Below are 23095 nucleotides of genomic sequence, written 5' to 3' on the forward strand. Positions count from 1 at the left end.
AATATACTGTGTATGTCTTATGAGATTAAACTTGCCTTTGAATTGGTCCCATTCAGTTTTTCTACCAGCCCATTGGTCTGAGGGTGATAGGGGGAGGCCAGGCTGCGTTTGATTCCCAGCTTGGCACACAGCTGAGAGTTCAGCTAATGGAGCACAAACAGCTGTTCTGACATAATGGACAATTGTATAATTGCATCTTACCTTGTTTCCAAATTCTGATCCTTGGTCAGTAAGGAGCCTCTTTGGAGCACCAAATCTATAGAAGAAATCCAAAATGCACTCCTGCACCTCCACTGCAGTTTTGGTTTTAATAGGGTATGCCTCTGCCCACTTGGTAAAATAGTCCACCATTACACAGATGTAATGGTGGCCATTTTTTGTTGGATGTAGTTTCCCCACCAGATCCATTCCCACAAGCTCCAGTGGTTCAGATACCTATTATAGAACATAAAGTTGAGCAACTCAGTGAAATCCTCTATGCTAAATGTACTACATTTTAAGCACTTACCTCAATGGGGATGTACATTTTTTTGTCTTTCAGATTAGATCTTTTTTTCTGGCACTGGGGGCATTCATTGATCTGGAATTAAGAGACATATTTTGTCAGACTGTATACAGACCTTTATATGAATCAATGTAATCAAGAATTAGCTTACCCATTTCTGAATGTCAGCTTGCATTCCAGGCCAGTAATACCTCAAAATGATGGCAATGTGGGTCTTTTCCCTCCCACAGTGTCCACCAATTTGGCTACTATGAAATTCCTCAAAAACTCCACTTGCCTCCTCAGCGGTCAGGACCACTTTGGCCCAGTGAAACTGGAAGGAGTGCTTCCGTCGGCACTTGTAATACAGCTGCCTATCTGGTAGACATGTTCCCAACATGCGTGGCAAGAAGTGTGCACATTCATGTAAAATTCTTGAACAATTGCTGTGTGCTCACCCTTCACCATGTAGGATTCTGCCCTCCTTTTGATTATGCCCCTCTGCGTACCATCGGCGTCACTAGGGAACCTTTGGTGTACCAAATACTGGACCAGCTCCTGGACAATTTTGGGGTCCATAATGTAACTCACCCTAACTTTTCCTGAACTCAACCGAAACTACACTTCACTAACCTAATATAAACTAACTGTCCTAACTGAAATTTATCCCTAACTCTAAATTAAACTATGCCTATCTCTAAACTGTGAACGTATTCTATACCCTGTACTGAACTCAAATATTCTCTATAACTGTACCCTGTATAACCTAACTCAAATCTTCACTATAATATAACTAAAATCTCCACTACATCTATATCCGTATATCTCAACTCAAAATCTCACTGTGAACTAAAAATGTCTGTCTAAACTGAAATACTAAACTATCCTATAACTATGTCTGTCTCACTGTTCTACAGTCCCTGACAAGTCTTGTCGCTTATCCATTTTGTAGAAACAAAAGCTTATAACCTGACTTTAAATTAATTGATTGATTTTAGAAATGTCTCATATGAAAGCTAAAACCCTCCCAAATTATGCTCAATATACTAAAATAAATTAGCTTCACTGAAGAAAGATTGATCATTTAATGAACACAGAAAGGTCAGATTTTGGCAAGACAAAAGTCTTGTCGCCTTGTCATATGATGCACCCAATCCTAGATTACAGCCTCACCTGTGATCAGTTACTGATCAATCAATTAGTGGGTGTGTATAAAAAGAACCCCAGCACACCAGACCTTCACATCAACTGCAACTTGACCCCTGACAACATGCCTAAGATCCACCCTGAGACCAAAGCCTTAATTATCAAGAGGCTGAAGACCAGATCCACTGCTGAGGTGGCTGACACCTTCAATGTGTCTCAGCGTCAAGTACAAAGAATAAGAAAAAGATCTGAAATGACTGGAGATGTTTTTGACAAGCCCAGGTCCGGCAGACCCCGCAAGACAACTGCTCGGGAGGACCGTCTGTTGATTCGAAAATCCAAGGCCAGCCCCTTTTCCACTGGCAGTAAAGAGCAACGTTTGTCATTTCATTTTTGGATTATTTTTCAATGGGGAAGTAATATGCCACGATAAAGAAGGTTTAATGCGACAATACAACTCCGGCAGTTTTGTGTCTCTATGGGAGTGAATGGAAGCCGAGAGGACATGCCCCCCATCCTTCCAGATGTGGCTCCGCCTTTACCAGTTGAGCTGATCGCCAGACAATCCAGAACACCGGTCCCTCAAGTCTCAGGTCTGTATAGGACAGTACTGGATGGTGTGCCCTCGTGTACCACGCCCACTACAGCCCTGGTGCTGCCCTACGCGTGGTTATTTCTTGCCCAATTGGTTCTTTCGGTGATGTTGTTCAGAGGTGTTTTTGACGAGAGGCTGTTGTTTAATGTTTACAACCAGTGGCAGGCCTTATTGTTTTTTAATAAACCTCAACCTTTTATTATTGTCTTGTGTGCGTATCGTCTACCACAGCCTCAACAACTATTGCAGCTAATAATAATAATAAAATTAATATAATAATGATAATAATAACAACACATATTTAGCCCAATACTGTTAAAGAAAAACGTGTTTGATAGCATGTCTGCTGTGTATGACTCCACCATGTTAAAATATTTCTCAAATGGCAGTGCCCCCCCCCCCCCCCCCCCCCCCCCCGCTGGTGACCCACGCCCCTCCAGTAGATGTGCTCTGACGCCGACTCTGCACTGTGAGGTCTGTGACGGTTTCCAGGAAGTGAAACCGGCTGATGAATCAGGCTAGTAAAACCCCTCACCACACACTTTATACACTTTTCTCAGGCAGGACAGTTACAACCCCTTTTGCATCCTTCTTAAAACTTATTGCTGTTGTCGTCCTTGTTATTTTCCTCCTTCTTTATGTTTTGAACCGGAGATTAATTTATTCCGTAGGGGTGCCCTACAGCAGTGGAACTTCTACCTTCCTTCAGCATGTCCAACTTTTTGTGTGATGGTTAGCATCTTCCTTGGTCTTTAGGGTGTGACCGCAGGAGCCTATGTTGGTGAGGAACGTTTCATCGACATGCACGTCCCTGATCTACCTGTCAATCACGGCCATCTGAACTCAGTGAGATTCACCAGTGACCAGACTCACATCTTCATGAATTATTGAAGAAGTTTGTTCTTCTTCAAGGCAGTCATTTATGAATATTGCATTGAGAAACAGGAACACAATGTCTGGAGATTCATTGTATCCAAGTGAAATGTTTTTAATAGCAAAGGAGAAGAAAATGTGAAAATTGGTTTAGTCGTGGTTTAGTCCTGGTTTAGTGCTGGTTTAGTCCTGGTTTAAACTGGTTTAGACTGGTTTAGTTTTTTTTTTTTTTTTTAAAAAGGTGATGCTCAGGTTAGGTTAGGTTGTCAGAATGGTGACATAAAAGGTGTTGGAATGGCGGCATCAAGAAGTGTCGGCTTGGAGGGTTGTCAGAATGATGGAATGTGGGGTGGGGGTCTGTCGGAGTGACGATATGTTGGAATAAGGGTTGTACCCCCATAAGGATGTGAACTACGACAATGTGTATGTAAAACCAGTAATAACCTGCTGTGGGGTAGGTAACAAAGTACAAAAGTAAAAGTACAATACTTAAGTAAAGTCAGTATTACAGTGGATACTTTTTACTTTTACTGTCCTACATTTGAGAACATGTATGTGTACTTTTGACTCCACTAATGGTCTGGACTGAAAAGTAAAAAGTAAAATTAAAATAAAATTAAAAATAAAGTGAAATGGCTGAGACTTTTTAATAATTTAATTTGAGTTTCTGTCTCAAATTTGAGTAAATCAAATACACACAAACAGCTAGAAAAATTAAGAAATCAACTGAATCAGTTAAAATCAGCTAAATTCTTTATCACTACATATCATCCTTTAATTGTTCTAAAAACATCTGCAAAATACTTTTACTATTTACTCTTTAAGTACATTTTTAAATGGTACTTTAATACGTGGATCAACCTCTATTCCGACATACTGCCACTCAGTACAGATCCCCACCCAACAATCCATCATTCCAGCAACCCTCAATTCTGACATGCCCCCATTCCGACACCTTTCATCTCACCATTCTGACAACCTACTCATAGTTTGGAGCGTCACCTTTTTTTGCCTTGTATACACCGCGTGGACAGTGTCTTCTCGCGTACACCGCATGGGCTGCGCATCCTCCTGAGCGCAGCGTGGGCCATGCCTCTAAACCAGAACTAAAATCAGAGCTAAAACCAAGTCTATAAATTAGGACTAAACCACATCTAACCCAGGACTAAACCAGACCTAAAATCAGGACTAAAACCAAGTCTATAAACCAGGACTAAAACAACTAAATCAGAACTAAAACCAAGTCTATAAATTAGGACTAAACCACATCTAACCCAGGACTAAACCAGAACTAAAATCAGGACTAAAACCAAGTCTATAAACCAGGACTAAACCAGAACTAAAATCAGAACTAAAACCAAGTCTGTAAATTAGGACTAAACCACATCTAACCCAGAACTAAACCAGAACTAAAACCAGGACTAAACCAGGACTAAAATCAGGACTAAAACCAAGTCTATAAATTAGGACTAAACCACATCTAACCCAGGACTAAACCAGAACTAAAACCAGGACTAAACCAGGACTAAAATCAGGACTAAAACCAAGTCTATAAACCAGGACTAAACAGGACTAAAACCAGTGTCACAGTCCTTCCTTTTTGTATACTTGTTTTCCCCAGTCCAGTTCCTTTTCTCAGTCTGTTCCGGTCCTCCTTTTGCCACCTCCCTCCTTTCCCTACAGCTGCCCCTCATTCTGTAATCAGCCCAGGCCCAGTCTATATATACTCCCTCTGCTCCCTCAGTCTTTGCCAGATTGTCAACCTGTTAAGACAAACACTCAAGCTCCTGAAACCCCTGAATCTGATCTGTTTGCTTCTTCTGCAATTCTGTGTTTCCCTGTTTGTTGTCCCTGAGTTTGTTCCTGCGTTTACTCCCAGTCTGTTTTTTACTAGTGTATTCCCAGTCTTGGAAGATATTTTCGTTCACACTTAATATCATATATTCCTCTGTTGTATTTCCAGTCTGAGTTGCCATTATAAACATTTCCTGTTATAGGACACTTTCAGTTATTTAAATAAGACTTTGTTTGCCGGTGTACATGTGTTGCATTTGAGTCCAAGTTACCTGCGTGATAACCAGGAATAAAATAGGACTAAAATCAGGACTAAAACCAAGTCTCTAAACCAGGACTAAAACCAAGTCTCTAAACCAGGACTAAAACCAAGTCTAGAAACCAGGACTAAACCAAGTCTAAACCAGGACTAAAGTCAGGGCTAAAACCAGGTCTAAACCATGCCACGTCTCCTTCCATACACCACTCGCACTGCGCCTCTTTTCGTGCACCGCGCCTCCTACGGCACCAGTCCGTGAACATACTGTCTGAAAAGAGCACCGTTGTAACTTAATAATTCCCTTGTGTGTCGTAATGGCGGAATGTTGGGGAAGAGAAAAAAAAAAAGCGAACGTGCCATCAATCCAACCAAGGGGGAAAAAAAAATGTTGGCATGCAGGGACATTTGTTAAAAAATGGAAATGCCGCCATTCCAACACTGCCGTCTAATCGTCGGAATGGCAGCATTTAACCCTTTAATACTTTTACTTACTGTAGGTAGACTTTTTCATGTGATACTACTACTTTTACTTGTATAACTTTTTGCCCCTGTATCTGTACTTTTACTGAAATAACAAAAGGATATCATTGTCTTGACCTTGGTGTTCCCCAGGGGTCAATACTGGGACCATTGTTGTTCAGTTTTTACTTTACTCAGTCAGTCCGTCCAACGCTCAGTAGTAATACACACTACCACCACTGCACAGATGGCATTCAGACTTATTTCTCACTGACAGCAGGTATATGACTCAGTGGTTTGTTTAGATTGGAATTTTGATCAGCCCACAAAAACGTGTCATCAGTAACTCTGGATCTCTGGATACTAGTTTGAAATGTAGGAGTAATAATAACTGCAGTGGAATGCAAGAATGTTTTGTACAAGTACGCACTTTGTTATGAAGCTTCTGTGTTAGTGGACCCTTTTAATAAGAAATAAATTCAAGTAGCAATATGTTTCATGCTGTTAATATTGCTTTCCTGTCCTGTGTTTTGATTTGAGCTGCCGTACGCCCAGAACAATATTGATTAAGGTTGAAGAGTTGTTTGTTTTGGCTGTGCACTAGGCATACACACCTCAGTTTGACTAAGGTCCAGTACATCTACCTAAAAGGTGCATTGTGTTACTTTTCTGATGGAGGGTCTGTCAATTGTTTTTATCCGTGGAAATTTTTTGGCTTTGTATGTAAAGTTCCACAGTATCATATTAAACCTTTCTGTATTCATGGCGACAAAACCAGACCAAGTTACAGGTCAGATTAGTAGAGAGGCGAGCCTGCTCACAGTCAGAATGTCTGTGTTTCTAGGCATTTTAGAGCTATAAAAGCACCTGTAATTGAATAAATGTAAGTTACAGCAGTTTAATGTCATACTGTGGAACATTCCAGACAGAGCAAAGACATAGCCATAGAAACAAGCAGGTGAACACCAAAAGGAATGCGAGAAGGAAACGTCAGGGAGACTCACCAGAACACAAAAAGACAGAACAGGGAAACCTAAAATCTGCCATATTAGACACTGTAAAAGGAACAGCCACATTCTGGATTGGGACGGGGCTCAGGTCATTGGATCGGAAAACAACAAGTTCAAACGCTGGATCAAGGAGGCCATTGAAATCAGGAAACGAGGCACGGACAGCATTAACCGTGATGATGGCGCGTTCCTCCTTTCACACACCTGGGACACCCTCCTCCAGAGAACACCGGGCGACGGGAGGTGTGGTCAGTCTGAGCGACCTGCCAGGTCCATCAGGCTGACCACACCTACAGGAAGTAACAACAGCTGATATACGACACTTCACCACCAACACCGGTGACAGTTCTGAAGATGGCTTACAGCTAGCAGCCGAAACATGTCAACAAGGTAAACACACTTTACTGCATTGTCTTCAAAAAGAACCCAAGAAGTTAAAGTTAAAGCAGGTGACGGACTCATAACCAAAAAGTTGCATACAGCACCTTTAACCTTAATTGCCTCTTAGGCTATGTTCAGACTGCAGCCTGAAGTGACCCAAATCAGATTTATTTTTTTTTTTTTTTGGCCTCTATGTGACCTGTATCTGATCTTTTAATGACAGTCTGAACGACACAGATCTGATTTTTTTCAAATGCGACCCAGGACACTTTGATATGTGGTCCTAAAACCGATACATATCTTTTTTGGATTTTACAAATATATCTGACACTGCACACTGGACCATCGGGCGCAGTTGACGAGGCATCAGAGCGGGAGAAAGGGACTTCAGGACGTGACGAGTGCAGGATACATGCAGGCAACTATCCACAGAGTTATTCTGTTATTATCATCATTATTATTACTATCTGCACTACTAATCTGCATAAATAAACTCACCTTTACGACATATAAACCATAACCACTATAGAGCCACATCAGCCTGAGATTATGTGTTTAATGCAGCTTTGCGCAAGTCTCACAGAAACGAAACTGTCATGGCTAATTTGCATGAGCTAAGCAAAGAAAAAAACAGCTCTTGTGCGCTGATGCGGTCAACTTCTGTCGGACTAAAGGACACAACTCAGTGGACTATAGGTTAGGGTGACCATGTTTCAGTTTGTCAAAACCAGGACACCGTACGGGGGGTGGGAGGTGGGGCCTCGTCATCGACATTGAGCAACTCTCACCTGGCAAAGCTTTTTAATGTTTTTCAGTGTCCTGGTGAGCTTCGCGGTCCCTGGCACCCCCACTGGACACCGGAAACATATGTGCCCGTTTTGTACACGGTGCACATGGCCTCACACTTGTCGCGACCGGGACGGAAAGCAGGGAATTTTTTGTGCAAGTCATCGTTAAATGCGTATTTGTGCTTCGGCATGTTGCAGGCTGACCGACTGTTTGTGTCTGCTCATTCGTTCTGAGTGCACAGAGAGCTAGGAGAGACACTCAGTTTTATGGCCCAATGAAAGGAAATGAAAAGCGGGAAATTTGCATCACTTTATAAAAAAAAAAAACCTGGACAGCCAGAACAGGATGTGAAAAATTGACATGTCTGGAGAAAAACGGACATTTGGTCACCCTATAGCCGCTACACACAGCAACCTACATTTGGTTTGCAGATTAAAAATGAACGGAATCGATGAAATTCTTAATAATCAATTATCGATTAAACAATGAATCATGCCCATCCCTATTATGTTTTTTTCTTCTTTTTTGGTTGGTGAGACTTATACTCCAGAGCGGCTTATAGTCTGAAAAATACAGTAATTAGGATGCTCTCAATGCATAAGGTAAGTGAATAATAACTTCTGGATACAGCATCTTCTGCACGTGGTAGAAAATTACCTTTTAAAAAATAAAGAAGTGTTTCGATATTAATAAACTTTTAATGAATTTGAAAAAAAAACAAAAAAAAAACATTATCTTTGGAAATACAAAAATGAATAATCAAATTAATATTAAAATTAATCAAATAGAAATTGAAAGAGTATCTGTTAATACATTTTTTAGCATTCATATAGATGGAAAAACTTAGCTGGAAAATGCAAATAAGTATAATTTTAAAAAATTTAAATCAAAATTCTCTATTTACTATTTTCTTTTGCATTTTTAAGACAGTAAAAGAAAGGCACAGCGCTAATAAACCCAATCAAGTTGAAAACACACCAGATAAAACCCACGGTGGCTCTCTCCATCATGTGTAGTGCAGTGTGGGGGGGGCAAGCGCATAGTACTTAACTGGCTTCTAGTAATGATGACTTCCAGCGTCCGACTTATGGAGATTGGATTGGACAACATCTCCTTGAGCAAGGTCAGAATCCTAATGAGCTACAACATAAAAGACGCTTTAAAGTGCAGATAACAGGACTGGAGCACGTGCGCACTCGGATAGGGGCAGCATTGCGAGAATATGCCTGGCGTCGTACCAAGATAAATGGGGAAGTGCCTGGGGATGTGCCTGAGGCGGTACTGAGGAGAACACTATATCACTCCAATGGCTTTGAAAAATGGAGCGTGCTTTCAATTTGTACAGTATACGATGTTTTGACAAGGGATTATAATGGATGGAGCGTACAATGAGAGGGCTGTTTGGAAATGGATAGATTAAATGCCTGGTAAAAAAGCTACATTTGTATATGTCTGTGCTTGTTTTGTTTCAAGGTATAAATATTGATTTCACGATGACATCTCATTGGGGGTGTTGCCATAGTAACACAGCGCACACATTAGCAAACACAAACGCCAAAATTTTAAAATTATCTGAAAATTCAAGAGAAAAAAATACAAAATGGATTTTAAACAAATTTTGAGCAACATCAAATGCAAATGATCAATTGTAATGATTATTTTTTGGAGCATGCTGCATTCATTTGTGATGAGCAGTTCCTGTTCCTTTGGACTGGCTCCAGTGAAGAAATGGCTTATGTGGGTCACACATGGCTTTCTATTTTAAAAATCTGCTAGTGTAATCTGCACCTGTCCATCACAGATGACAATTTTTTGTTGTAATGACATTTCTGGTGATGTCAGCTCCCACTGGGCACCAGTCGGACTTGTTTCTTTTATGAAGTTGTTCTAGATAAAAACTGCCATTTTAAAATGTCCACATTATAACAAAATGACATTAGTAAAAAAAAAAAGTTGATTTAGTGACAAAGTATGGAGTGTTTTTAATAACATTGTCTACTGTTCTTGGCGCTTTTTGGGGGGGGTAATGTTAGTGTAAACTAGGTACATTTGGAGCTTTCTGGTCAGGACTCATAAAAAATGGCTGCAGTGGCCTCTGCAATTTCAAGTGCTTGGTGACATCACACAGGACTGCTCTGATTAAAGCCAGTTGTTTCTGATTACAAATGCCTGGCTGCAGGGGCGGAGTTAAATATGTTAGACCAATCACACTGTACCTTATACCTCCAGACCCCGCCCCTCCTTTCTTCTCACTTTTCTTTTCTTTAGTCTCTTCTTGAGCCCAGCTCTATTTAAAATGTGGTTGTGGGTTGAGTTTATGTGTTTTGTCCAACTTTAATCATCACCATTATGATCTACTGTACATACAGCAGCTTGACCCTCAGTCTAGAGTTAAATAAAAATAAATGATGGCCCTTGCCGCGGTGCGTCTTAGCCTCCAATTCATTTCAAAATTTTGAAGTATCAAGGGGGCGCTGCTGAGTGGGTTCACTTTGGGCATTGTCACAATGCCCATTTTATCAAATTTTTCGCTGGACTGGTCGATCTGATACCTCGGTTTGGAGACTTTTCATTGATGTTTAGGGACTAAAATTGAGATTGTTTGCAAGGAAAACTAAATAAACAATAAGAAGAAACCAAGGAAGAATAGCCCTGGCCAGTTACTTTGTTACTGGCTCGGGCCAATAATGTTTCTCAAGTTCAGTGTGAATAATGGCCATGTGTTTATACACCAGATCTGCCAATGATCTATTCAAAACACGACCTAGGAAGTGCTCTGTTGAAATTCATTATTATTGTCTTGACCTTGGTGTTCCCCAGGGGTCAATCTTGGGTTCTTTTTTGTTCAATTTATACTTCCGTTTGTCAGTTCGTCAATGCAGAGCAGTGCTGTACACTCCCACAACTGCTGCACACAGATGGCGTTCAGACTTCTTTCTCACTGACAGCAAGTGAATATCAGTGGTCTGTTTAAATCTGTGTTTTGATCAACCCACAGAAACAAATGTGTCATCAGTAACTCTGAATCTCTGTCTAGATACTCGTTTGGTATGTAGAGGTAATAACAGAACACTGAAGTATAATGCTAACCAGTCTCATGTGGCTGGTAGTAGTTCGAGTTCCGTTTCCTTTAGATTGGCCTCTAGTGAAGAGCCTGCTCATATGGCTCCCACACGTTCTTGAATAACTTTACTCTTCTTCCGCTTTCAATATATTCCAAAGGAGTTAGAAGATGACCCTCGGAAACCCTCAAATCTTTATATTCTTGTTTTATTCCAAAGTGATGTCGTCTTCTTAATTGCATGTGGTTATTTTCAGACTTTTTAACCTGTCGCATCTATAACCATAAGCTTTTCCTTCATGTTTTCTTGTATTTTTCTTTCATTCACACATGTTGGAGTAATTTTTTTTATAATTCTTATTCTTATTTAGAATTCTTAAAATTATTCATCTCAAAATGCCACCTTGCGATGTGGTAGTTTTCAAGTTATAGCTACCTTTTATCTTTAGTTTAGTAGAGACTGAAATATGAAAATATCCAAATGATCCTAGTGAAGGTGTATGTAGCTTAAAAACACAGTGGAGCAGAGTTTTTTCAGTTTAAGAGAAGAACTCAACCTAAATCTGCAGGGTTTGTGTGTTAAACGTGTGAATGAAACAAAACACAACTGCAGGTCTATTTGTGATGAGGAAACATAACATAGATCAGAAAATAGAGTACTGTATTTTTGGGACTGATCGCATTTTTCTTCATGGTTTGGGTGTTTCCTGAGACTTATACTCCAGTGAGACTTACATCAAATGTTCACACTGACGACCTCAAGAGGCTCTAGTCTTGTGTGCCAGTATCTGCTGCTCCTATTACCTATCCTGTCACTTCACTCTATTGCTCATGTCTCCTGCAGAAAGAGCCTCTGTCCTGTTTGTATCATGTCAGTCGATCGCATTGTGACAAAGTGGGTGTTGCTTTGGAAAGTGACCTGGAACCAATCCTCACCTGGGGGAGGTACTTCCTGTTGGGCAGAATATAAAGGCAAGGAGGTGTCATCAATTAGGGGAAAGACTTCTATGCATGTTTGGGGTTTTTCGATTTGAGGTACTTATTTTCTGTATATCTGTACTTTTGATGGTGTTAACTAAAGAAGTCTGTTTTAAAATAAATTGTCTCTGAATTAAGGACACTTTTTTTTGTTGTATCTGCCTCCTAGGTTGACCACTTTGTTCAGCTTCCCCAATGACTTCACTGACACCGAAACCATCCTGTCGGGATTCAGAAAGGCCGGAATAATTCTTACTGGAACTGATGCTGAGTCTGACGACAGCTACACAGAAGAGGAAGCGGCGCTCCGTTTACCTCCAGAGGTCACCGACTTGTTGTTGGATGAAGAATTCAGTGGATTTAGTGATTTGGAGTGGAATGGAAAGTTTGTTAAACTTGTTCTGTTCTGTTGTTTATGCTATAGTTATCTGAAAAACTGCTCATATGTGACATTCTCTGTTCTATTGTTATAACTAGAACTTGACTTTCAACATGACATGTCTGTTCCTGGTCTCTCTGATTTTATAAAATACATTTCCCCCAAAAATTGCGACTTATAATCTGGTGCAACTTACTGTATTTTTGGGTTTTTTCTTTTTTATTATGCATTTTTTGGCTGGTGCAACTTATAATTCGGAGCAACTTATAGTGTGAAAAATACTTTAATATGGGCCATTTAAAGGTGTTTTGCTGAACTTTTCTGGCGGAGGGTCCGTCACCTGTTTGTTCCTCTGGAGATATCATTGCTCTGCCTGGAATGAAGATAGAAATGTCATTGTTTCACAGTGAACCTTTAAATATTACTGGCCTATAGAATATTCTAGACAAATGATACGCGATGAAGAAAACTATACACAAGTTTTCATAAGGAGTTATTAGTTATTAGCACTGATGAATTTACAACACGTTAAGCGAGTGACATACATCAGATCCCATTATCGTTAATGGTCCAGGCATGTTGGAGATGGAGCCCTCAGCACTCTGCATTAAGCATATCAGACATAATGACACGCTGATGATGAAGACGAGCTTAGACAGACAGTGCACATCTCAGAGCACAAGGGCAAAACTGAAGATTCATAGACTATCTGAACTCATCACTAACCTTAATGTAAATGTATGATTTCTTGTCAAAAGTATCAAAAATCAGCTACACATTTGAACAAGTATTGATACTAAATAGCTGCGTCAGAACAAGTTGAAGAGCATGTAGACTAGTAGACAATCCCTGTATCATTGGTTCATTCATTTTTGAAATAAAACCAAAAATAAGAAAAAAAAAGTCTTCATTATTTGTCTACAAAACCAAAATGAAAAAATGGATAACAATTTTTTTTATTTATTTTGTGTTTGAATGAATAATAAAAAAATAAAAAAAAAGATAATGTTCACTTTTCCATAGGGCTAAACCAGGACTAAACCGGTCTTAGTCCTGGTCTGGTCCCAGTCTGGTCCTGGTCTCAGTATGACTATTTATATTTTATGTTCAGGCTTGGGTCGGGCTCGGACACATCAACGTGTCAGTTGTTTCCTACAGCTACAACCACAGATAAACTACAGTAAAACCACTCGCTTTGAGACTCTTTAAGTGTTCAAAAGATCAGACTCTGCACTTCTAGTTTAGATACAAGTCAAAACTGTGTTACTGTTATTTGTGAAATGTGGTGCAATACTTCAGATACGTGATTTGTAAAGCATAAAAGAATGTCAATAAAGTCCACAGGAAATGGAGTCACTATCACAAATCTGCAGCTTCACCTCGATCCGTGCGCTGTGTGGATGTAAACAGAAACACGTGAGGAACTGCTCTCACCTTTTTACTTTTAAAGAACGCCTCAAACTGGATTAACAGCGATGTTTTGTGGACTGGGGTCATTATTTACAGACGACAATTTCTATAGATAATGTGGATGTGATGCTGCACTTTAAATTTACCACTTTACAAGAGGTGAGGAATAAAGTCTTGTCATTATTTTTGCTCTATCCTGAGTTTGTATTTTACGTTAGAGGTCTGCACGGGACAGAATATTCAGTTCCGCTCCCGCACACACCCACACTGTGCAGTCCCGCTCCCGCAAAGAATTGTAATTTTCAGTCCCACTCCCACCCGCATCTGTGATATTTTGTCCCGCTCCCGTCTGCAAGTTCCGCAAGATGGCGACATTCGCTTTCTTAAGCAATATCAGACATGGAGAAACAAAAAATGAAAAAGAATTGTCTCAAACAGTGGTCCCCAACTTTTTTTGCACCACAGACTGGTTTTATATCAGACAATATTTCGCGGATGGAGGAGGTTGGGCGGGGGGGCTGTGTGTGGGAGGAGGTGCGGTGGGCGTTCCTACAGCGGTGTCGGCGGCAAAGGGGGGCATTTGAGGGCCGTGCCCCCCCTAGCGGCCACTGGTGCCCCACCCCCCAACAGGCCGTTATTATCACTATTTTAAAATGATTTTGATTGGCGCATTTCACTTCGGGCTGAGGACACAAACTTTACTGTGACATCAATGACATCACAGTCTCTGTTTATTTACTGTAGTGTGATTAAACAACTGTCCTGTCACTCACGTCACGTCACGTCAACCTGCTGCGTCAACGCGTAGCAGCTCCACGATTAGCGGCAGCTGCTACTTTAGCCTAAAGCTCCACACATGAAATGGCGAGAACAGAGTCAAAGACACACTGACAGACCCGCCGCCGGGACCCGGGACTGTCGCCGCCCGGACTCGGAGCAGTGGCCACCGGGCCGGGGCTCTCGCTGCCGCCGCCGGGGCCAGGACAGTCGCTCGCTGCTCTATCCGCCTTTGCCCGCTCGTTTCTGGGTGTAAAAGTTTGACCTGAGCATAGCGCGCAGAGGCATAATTCTACCTGGTGTCCTGGTGCTGATATGGACTGACTGTAACTTTCAGATTTCAGTGGGAAGTGGGATTAAGACTCATTTTACAACCATCTTGTGCACTCGGCTCTTGGACCTCGCGTCACGGACCAGACTGGACCAGGATTTGGACCAGTTTCATCTCTTCATATTGGACAATAAACTTTTGGAAACAAAACCAGTGGGACAGTGGATAGAGGAAAGACTCTGCTTCAGTCTCTGGAGAAGGTAAGAGGCTGGTTTTCATTAGTTTGCGGCAAATCTGAACATGAAGCCTCACAGGTAAATAGTGTTAATAGTTAAATAGTGCGTAAATGAGCTGGTGTAGATGATGGAGCTGCTCTGGTTGTTCTGTCGTGTGCTGTAGGAGCGGCATCTGTGTTCATGTCTCTTATTGTAGTTTTGCTGACGTTGTTGGGTCTGGGTGTGAGCGGCGTGTTGCGTTGTGTTGTTGCATAAAGTTTGCGCTTGGCTGTTCATTGTGCTCTGATCGATACTGTTCAGCCAATACTAACCAAAATGTCTGTTTCTGGTATTTGTTATAATACTACAGCCTATATATATAATACATATATTATTCATATATATATTTATAATTTTGCCCTTGGTGCCCCTCCCAAAAATTATACCATCAGCCGCCACTGGTCCTGGTTTAGTCCTGGTTTAGTCCTGGTTTATTCCTGGTTTAGTATTGGTTTAGTCCTGGTTTAGTCCCGGTCCCTGGACGGTGTACCCTCGCGTACCACGCTCACTACAGCCCTGGTGCTGTCGGATGCGTGACTATTTTCTATTTCTGTATGACTCCACCTCGTTAAAATATTTCTCAAATGGCAGTGCCCCCCCTGCTGGTGACCCATGCCCCTCCAGTAGATGTGCTCTGACGCCGGCTCTGTCCTACAGCATGGTTAAAGGGATAGTTTGGATTTTTTGACATAAATCTGTATGGCATCCCCGTCATCAGTGTTGTGCATTCACACAGACTTACCCCCGAAAGCCTCTGGTGAGCCTAGATACTGGCCCGTTTTGGTGCTGAGGAAAGTAGTTCGGCAAGTTGTGTGGGGACTGTACACTAAAGCGTTTTTCTTCTCAAAGCAATATTTGTTCAAAAGAGTGATACATTTGCATCACAAAACCATCGTCGCCAAAAAAGTCAGCCCTCATAATCGCTTGGCGCTATTTTCTCTCCGTACGTACCACTGCGCGCGGCCGCCAGGTGACAGCCGCGCACCGATCCATCACTTTCTTCAGTTGTTCGGCAGTGTTTACATGCGCAGACCGCCGCCACGCGAGAGAGCTAACGAGAGAGCTAGAGCCATAAGTATATGAGCCTGGTTCACTTTGTTTACTGCTCGGAATGTTAGCGACAACATGTCTGATTATGACACCGACAATAAAGACTTTGCCTTTACCACAAAGCCAAGGGGAGATCTTTGTGAACCCGAATATACTGATGCTGAAATTCACCAGATGGAGTTAGAACGAGCAGAGAGAGAGAGAAAAGACAGAGAAGTGGTACAAGTTGGAGCTGGAGCCGTGAGAGACCGAGTGAGCGACAATCACCATCACGTCATTTATAAACTCATATACAGCGAACATAGAGCCTCCACTGTGACTGAAGCACGGACAACTAATAGAAACATAGAATCATTCACACGTCCACGTAGCTGCTACCAATAGTGTACGCGACATTTACAATAGTAATAACAGTCGACTTGTAAAGTTACGTTTTGTAGAAGCTTCACTGGTGATATGACACTGAGTGATTTACTGAACACAGAGTTACAGCTGATTCTTGAACCTGTTCTCTTGTAAACACAGCGGCACTTCTTCGTTCTTACCTGGTTTAGTTTCCACATTGAAGCCAAAGGCAAGAAGCCAAAGTTTCCTCAGCGCAAAGTCCGTGACAGGAAAACAGTGAAATGTGCGTGGAGATTCAGCCAGATTTTTGTTGTTACAGCCTGGATAATCAAGAGTTCGCACCATTTTTTAGATATATTCATATGTATCTTATACAAGCTTATATACTTATGGCTCTAGCTCTCTCGTTAGCTCTCTCGCGTGGCGGCGGTCTGCGCATGTAAACACTGCCGAACAACTGAAGAAAGTGATGGATCCGTGACAGCCGCGCGCAGTGGTACGTACGGAGAGAAAATAGCGCCAAGCGATTATGAGATCTGACTTTTTTGGCGACGATGGTTTTGTGATGCAAATGTATCACTCTTTTGAACACATATTGCTTTGAGAAGAAAAACGCTTTAGTATACAGTCCCCACACAACTTGCCGAACTACTTTCCTCAGCACCAAAATGGGCCAGTATCTCGGCTCACCGGACGCTTTCGGGGGTAAGTCTGTGTGAATGCACAACACTGATGACGGGGATGCCATACAGATTTATGTCAAAAAATCCGAACTATCCCTTTAAGTCCTGGCTAAATCCTGTTTTAGTCCTGTTGTAGTCCTGGTTTTAGACCTGGTTTAGTTCTGGTTTAGTGGCGCAGTACGGGGGGTCTGCATGGCGTACAGTATGGGGGGGTCTGCGTGGCATACAGTATTTGTATATTTTACTTCACTCTCATATTTAGCTTGTGGGACTGAAGTTTATCATCCCACCCGCCCGCTCCCTCATTGTGCAGTCCCACTCCCACCCACGCATGCAATGAGTTTTAAAAATGTGTCCCGCGCCACACTGTTTTGCGTCTCTGTGTCCATTAGGGGAACACAAACAATATCCTACATGTGTCATTAGTAGACCTATGAAAATAGCGTGATTTTAATTGTGTCGGATTCGGACACAAAAATCTTAATGCCTATCGAGCTCGGGTCAGATTCAATCACTGCTCTTTCAGATGCTCGCTGGGTTCGGACAGAAAAATTCAACCTGATCCACCCTGTTAATAGTCAGTAAGAAAGCGGTGTATGCATAAGTGATTGGCGGTGGTCAGATGAGCCGATGGTGCAGATTGGCAGCCTTGCTTCCCAGGGCAACTGTGGCTACAATCATATCTTACAATCACCCAGTATGGAATGAATAATGGCTTTGAGAGGCTTGGACAACCCTGTCAAGTGTGTTACAAGTGCAAGGTGATATTATTATTAAAGAAAATGCTTTTTTTTTTATTATCGTCATGGTAACGTATGGGTATTGTTCTCATTATTCATCTCGCTGTCACATTTTCAACAAGAACACATAAGCTGTTATTCCTTTGGATCTTACCTTGTAGTGGACATGTTCTGACTACACAATGAACCTGCTTTGACCTGTTCCCATTCTACGCACACAGATCCAATTTACCAGCCTCTTGTTGACCTCCTTTCATAGCAGTTGTTTCTATAAACCACTCTGGTCTACTTTGTGTAGTTGTGAAAAGCAACATAGATAAAATATGATTGATCTGATTGGAATATGCATTATGAAATGACATAATGTTAATGTCATTTTAAAGAGAGATATTAGGGAAGCTTGATTTTTTTTTCTCTTTTTTTTTCTTCTAGCTTTCTACAATGTTTTTCCCTCATCTAAAATAAGCACATCCATGCATGTTTCAGTAATTTTACGATCTCTTACTGGGACCTATTCCAACTCTTCTCATTAACCATAAGAAGAGTTATAGATCCATAGAAGAGATAAGAAGAGCTATAAGATTCTGGGCAGTGCTTCGCCCACAAGCCTACATCCCCCATGCTCCCACGACAATTCTCCATAAATATACAAAATCATGACACTGAACAATACCTTACAACTTCACAAACCTGGTGAAATATTTTTATTAGTAGGATGCGTGCTTACTGTGTTGCGATAGGTCTCTGGAGGGGGAGTAGCTTAGGGCAGAGAGCAAAGGAAGGGGAGGTTCAGAGTGTGGCGGACAGCAGGGGGCGCGACTTGCCTGATAACTTCTTGTGCCAGCGGAGGTTGGGCTTAACCCTATAAAGTCATTTGTATCATATTTGATACACAATATTCTGAGACCTCTGTCCACCCACATAATCAATATTTTTCCTGAAAAACCTGTTGTATTCAATTAAACACTTATCACACACTTGCCTAGTGGGTTTTCCATGGTTGTCAGTAAATAACAAGCTCAGAGGAGACCTTTTCAAAATGGCCGCATTGGTGGATGTGACTCTCTGTTTTTGGACAAACAACTTTGTAAATTTTGAAAAGGTAAGTGTAAGAATTGTCTAAATATTGTTAGTGATTCTCCAATATGAACATTTACTTTCTTTGATTTATCTATGAAGTCTTCATATTTTTATTTTCATTTTGTAGAAAAATCATGTTAAAATGGTATGTATCAAATTTGATACAGCAGGTCTTTTTGATTATGAACCTCATCCATCACTATAATGTATTTTATGATGCAATCTGCAGAATTCATGCAATTCCATGCAAATTTAACACCACACAATTTTTTGTATTTCATAACTAAGATGTCTTAACAATATATATTTAAAATTTTGATCTTTACATGACTTGTATATAAATGAATGGTGTAATGGTCTGTTTGGTGTAACTGTTCTGTCTCTTCAATTTCCACACACAAAATCACTAATAATCTATATTTTACTGGTTCAGAGGATATAGAGGATTCACTCATTTCCATTTTACATATATTTATAATCATTTTACACACATGTTCAAGGACAGATGTACATTACATTTCCCACGATACAAGGACCCAAACTGTTTTTTTTTTGCCACCACATGGCAAAATAAAAATTATTGTGACATTTAAAAACATAAAAAGAAATGTTCAGAAAGGTTTTTCTGAATTCTAAATGCATCAAAGAGAATTTAGTTTGGTCCTAAAATAAACATGGTTGGGTTCTATAAAATGGCCATAAAAGCCTAATGTGTCAAATATGATATTTTTTTTATTTCTAAAATGGTCAAAATTATTATTATTATTATTTTTTTAACATTTTGTTCAAAGGTCCAATAATGAGTTAAATATCAAAAAATCTGAATTTTCTGTCAATTATTTCATGTGTCAGGCTTTATATGTAGGCTGCACTGCAAAGGCTCAGTCCTGACTTCTGCTAGTGTCAGGTAAGATTTTAAACAATCTCCTTCCTTTTACTTATTTTAGCTCTTTTAAACTGGTTTTAATGTTGTTGTTTTTTTATTGTTTTAGAGCTTAAATATAGGCAGACCTTTTCTCCCCCGAGTATTCAAACTTTTAAGGTAAGACAGGTAGCTTTTAAACCAGGGTTTTAACATGGTTTTAATCCTTGTTTTTAACACTTGTCTGTCGTTGCCATCATTGGGCTTTTAGCTTTTAGTTCTAGTTGGTTTAAGTTTGTGTTTGCACTTTGGGTTTTAAGTTATTTTGTTGTGACGGCGTGGTAGCACTTTCCGTTTTGTCTGGGTGGGGCTGCCTCCTCTCAAGTCCTTGTTTGCTTCTTGTTCTCAGTCTCCTTGTTTGCTTCATTTGTAACATTTGTTTCTGTTTTCAGGACTTGAGCTGCAAGATTTTATTCTTATTTTAGTAGATTTTATTAATTTTGGCAATTTTATTGTTTCACCTACCACCTGGTTCTTTGTAGAAATACATTAATTAGCATTTTTACTTGCTCCTTTTTAGTCTTTTAATACATTTTAATTAGAGCCCGGCCAGATATATCGGCTGGCCGATATGGGCACCTGGAGACATATCGGGTATCGGTCGATATGCTTGCTGATATGGGCCGATATTTCACGTAGGCATGTTATACCTCGTTATAAAGCTTAGACTCTGTACATTATGTTAATTTAATCCAATTTACAGACAGATAAATGTCCTAATATGTGGCTCCGCATCAGTATTTATCTGCGGTGTAATTTGTCTGTGTCCGTACTGTCCCTGAACACACCCCCAGAGTCACGTCACTTCACTCACGTGCTATTGTTTACACTCTCAGCGGTGCGCAACACTGAGATTATTTTCTTTTTACAGACAATCGGTTTGAGTCTGGATTAAAAGGACTTTTATTAGTTCAGACTTGTGATGTGAGGAGGAGCCTGTGTGAGCGATGAGTGTTGGAAATACATCGACTTTGAAGCTAGTTTTGGCTATTTGTTATTAGCGATTAGCTGCTGTAGCTCCTGTACATAAACAGGCTGTTTTCTATTGGTCTATTGTAAAGTGACTATATTGGCCGTATATTTGTTACTGGACCAGCATTGATATGTAAATGAGCTGTGAATAGACGTGTGAATGATCCACATTTATGCATATAATTAATTACCGCGGCGCGCACGTTTTTACGGCTAAAGGCTAATAGTGGTAGTTTATTTACTAGCTAGGAGTTATGGGTCGGTCGCGATCGAAGCGGCTCTTAGAGCCGGCTCTTTGAAGCGAACAACGGGAGCCTGCTTCTTATTGGGAGCCGTGTTTTCTCTTTTTCTCACTTTTTCTCTTCAAGACGCTTGTAGACCCGTAGTTTGACAGCAGCAGCGGCTGAAAACGAAACTTTCAGAAATCTGCGTGTGCATAGGATAAAAAAAAAAAAAAAAGTGCATATTTGGCTGCAGTTAAGCATAAAATGAATAAACCAGGACTAATCTTGGGCTCGAGTGAAGGAGAGACCGAGTCCCGACACTCAGTCCTGGTTCAGTTCTGGTTTAGTCCTGTTTTACACATGGTTTAAATCTGTTTTAGTCCTGGTTTAGTCCTTTTTCAGTCCTGTTCAGTGGTTTAGTCCTGTTTTACACATGGTTTAAATCTGTTTTAGTCCTGGTTTAGTCCTTTTTCAGTCCTGGTTCAGTTTTGGTTTAGTCCTGCTTGCAACAAAACAATCTCAAGAGTCGCTTGGGAGCCGAAAGAGCCAGCTGCTTTAGTGAGCCGAGCCAAAAGAGCCGGTTCTCCAAAAAAAAAAAACCTGGAATACCCATCACTAGTAGCTAGAATGTGATGCAAAAATGCCATTAGGCCAATCTACTGTATGTAAATATGACGTAAAGAGTCAGAATAACAATAAATGTTGCCTAAATAAACCCAATTTAGAATCCACTAGAGCCAAACCTAAGTTTTTTAAACAATTCAAGATTTACAGTGAATTTTTACATCACTAAATATATCGGCGATTATATCGGCTATCGGCAGCTCCAACTCCCATTATATCGGTTTCATATCGGCCAGAAAAAAATCCATATTGGTCGGGCTCTAATTTTAATTACACATTTGAAGTCACGTCTCTGTCATTTATATTTACATACTTAATTATGGTCTTGATCATTTTATGTGTTTATTTATTTATTTGTTGAAATAAAGAGTACCTTAGGTCACAAGAGCGTACCCACTCTTTAACGTAATACTCTCTTTTCATCACTGCAATGTACTTTAATAGTAATTTCTGTGTGCCTGAACAAAGTATTTAATTTTTTTTTCTTTATTTAGTTCAAAAGTATAAAACCAAAGCCGATGTGATGCAGGTATTTTGTAATGAAATTCTTGTCTTGTAGTTCCCTCTGTCCCTTCTCTGTTATAAAACATGTTTATGAGGTGTGTAGCTGCTCCTATGGTGGTACACGGGAATATAAAGTACTGCACACATGGGACAAACTCTGCAGTATCGTAATATATGTACACACAGAATATGAGCTGGACTGTCACTACTGCGCTGGGCCACATGATGGATGAGGCGGGGCCAACCTGGAGAAAAAAAATACTGGTGATTTCTGTGTACATTCTAGCGAAGGTCTTTTTTTTTTTTTTTTTTTTGTATCATTAATTTTTTATGAAGAACATTACACTGTATATATTCCATTAAACAAATCATCAACTGTTGGTTTTTCCCTCCCTCTCCTCCCTGGTGTCCTGGTGTAGTCCTGGTTTGGTCCTGATTTAGTCCTTGTTTAGTCCTGATTTAGTCCTGGTGTAGTCCTGGTTTGGTCCTGATTTAGTCCTTGTTTAGTCCTGATTTAGTCCTGGTGTAGTTCTGGTTTGGTCCTGGTGTAGTCCTGATTTAGTCCTGGTGTAGTTCTGATTTAGTCCAGATTTAGGCCTGGTGTAGTCCTCATTTAGTCCTGCCTTAGTCCTGGTGTAGTTCTGGTGTAGTCCTGATTTAGTCCTGGTTTAGTCCTGGTGTAGTTTTGATTTTGTCCTGGTTTAGTCCTGATATAGTTCTGGTTTTGTCCTGGTTTAGTCCTGATTTAGTCCTAGTGTGGTCCTGGTGTAGTTCTGAATTAGTCCTGGTGTAGTCCTGGTGTAGTCCTGGTGTAGTCCTGGTGTAGTCTTGATTTAGTCCTGGTGTAGTCCTGGTGTAGTTTTGGTTTAGTCCTGGTGTAGTCCTGGTGTAGTCCTGGTGTAGTCCTGATTTAATCCTGATTTAATCCTGATTTAATCCTGGTATAGTCCTGGTTTAGTCCTGATTTAGTCCTAGTGTATTCCTGGTGTAGTTCTGATTTAGTCCTGGTT

Source organism: Boleophthalmus pectinirostris, unplaced genomic scaffold (assembly GCF_026225935.1).
Source record: "Boleophthalmus pectinirostris isolate CB_2022bp ecotype Guang Dong unplaced genomic scaffold, ASM2622593v1 HiC_scaffold_4, whole genome shotgun sequence".
Lineage (NCBI taxonomy): Eukaryota > Metazoa > Chordata > Actinopteri > Gobiiformes > Gobiidae > Boleophthalmus > Boleophthalmus pectinirostris.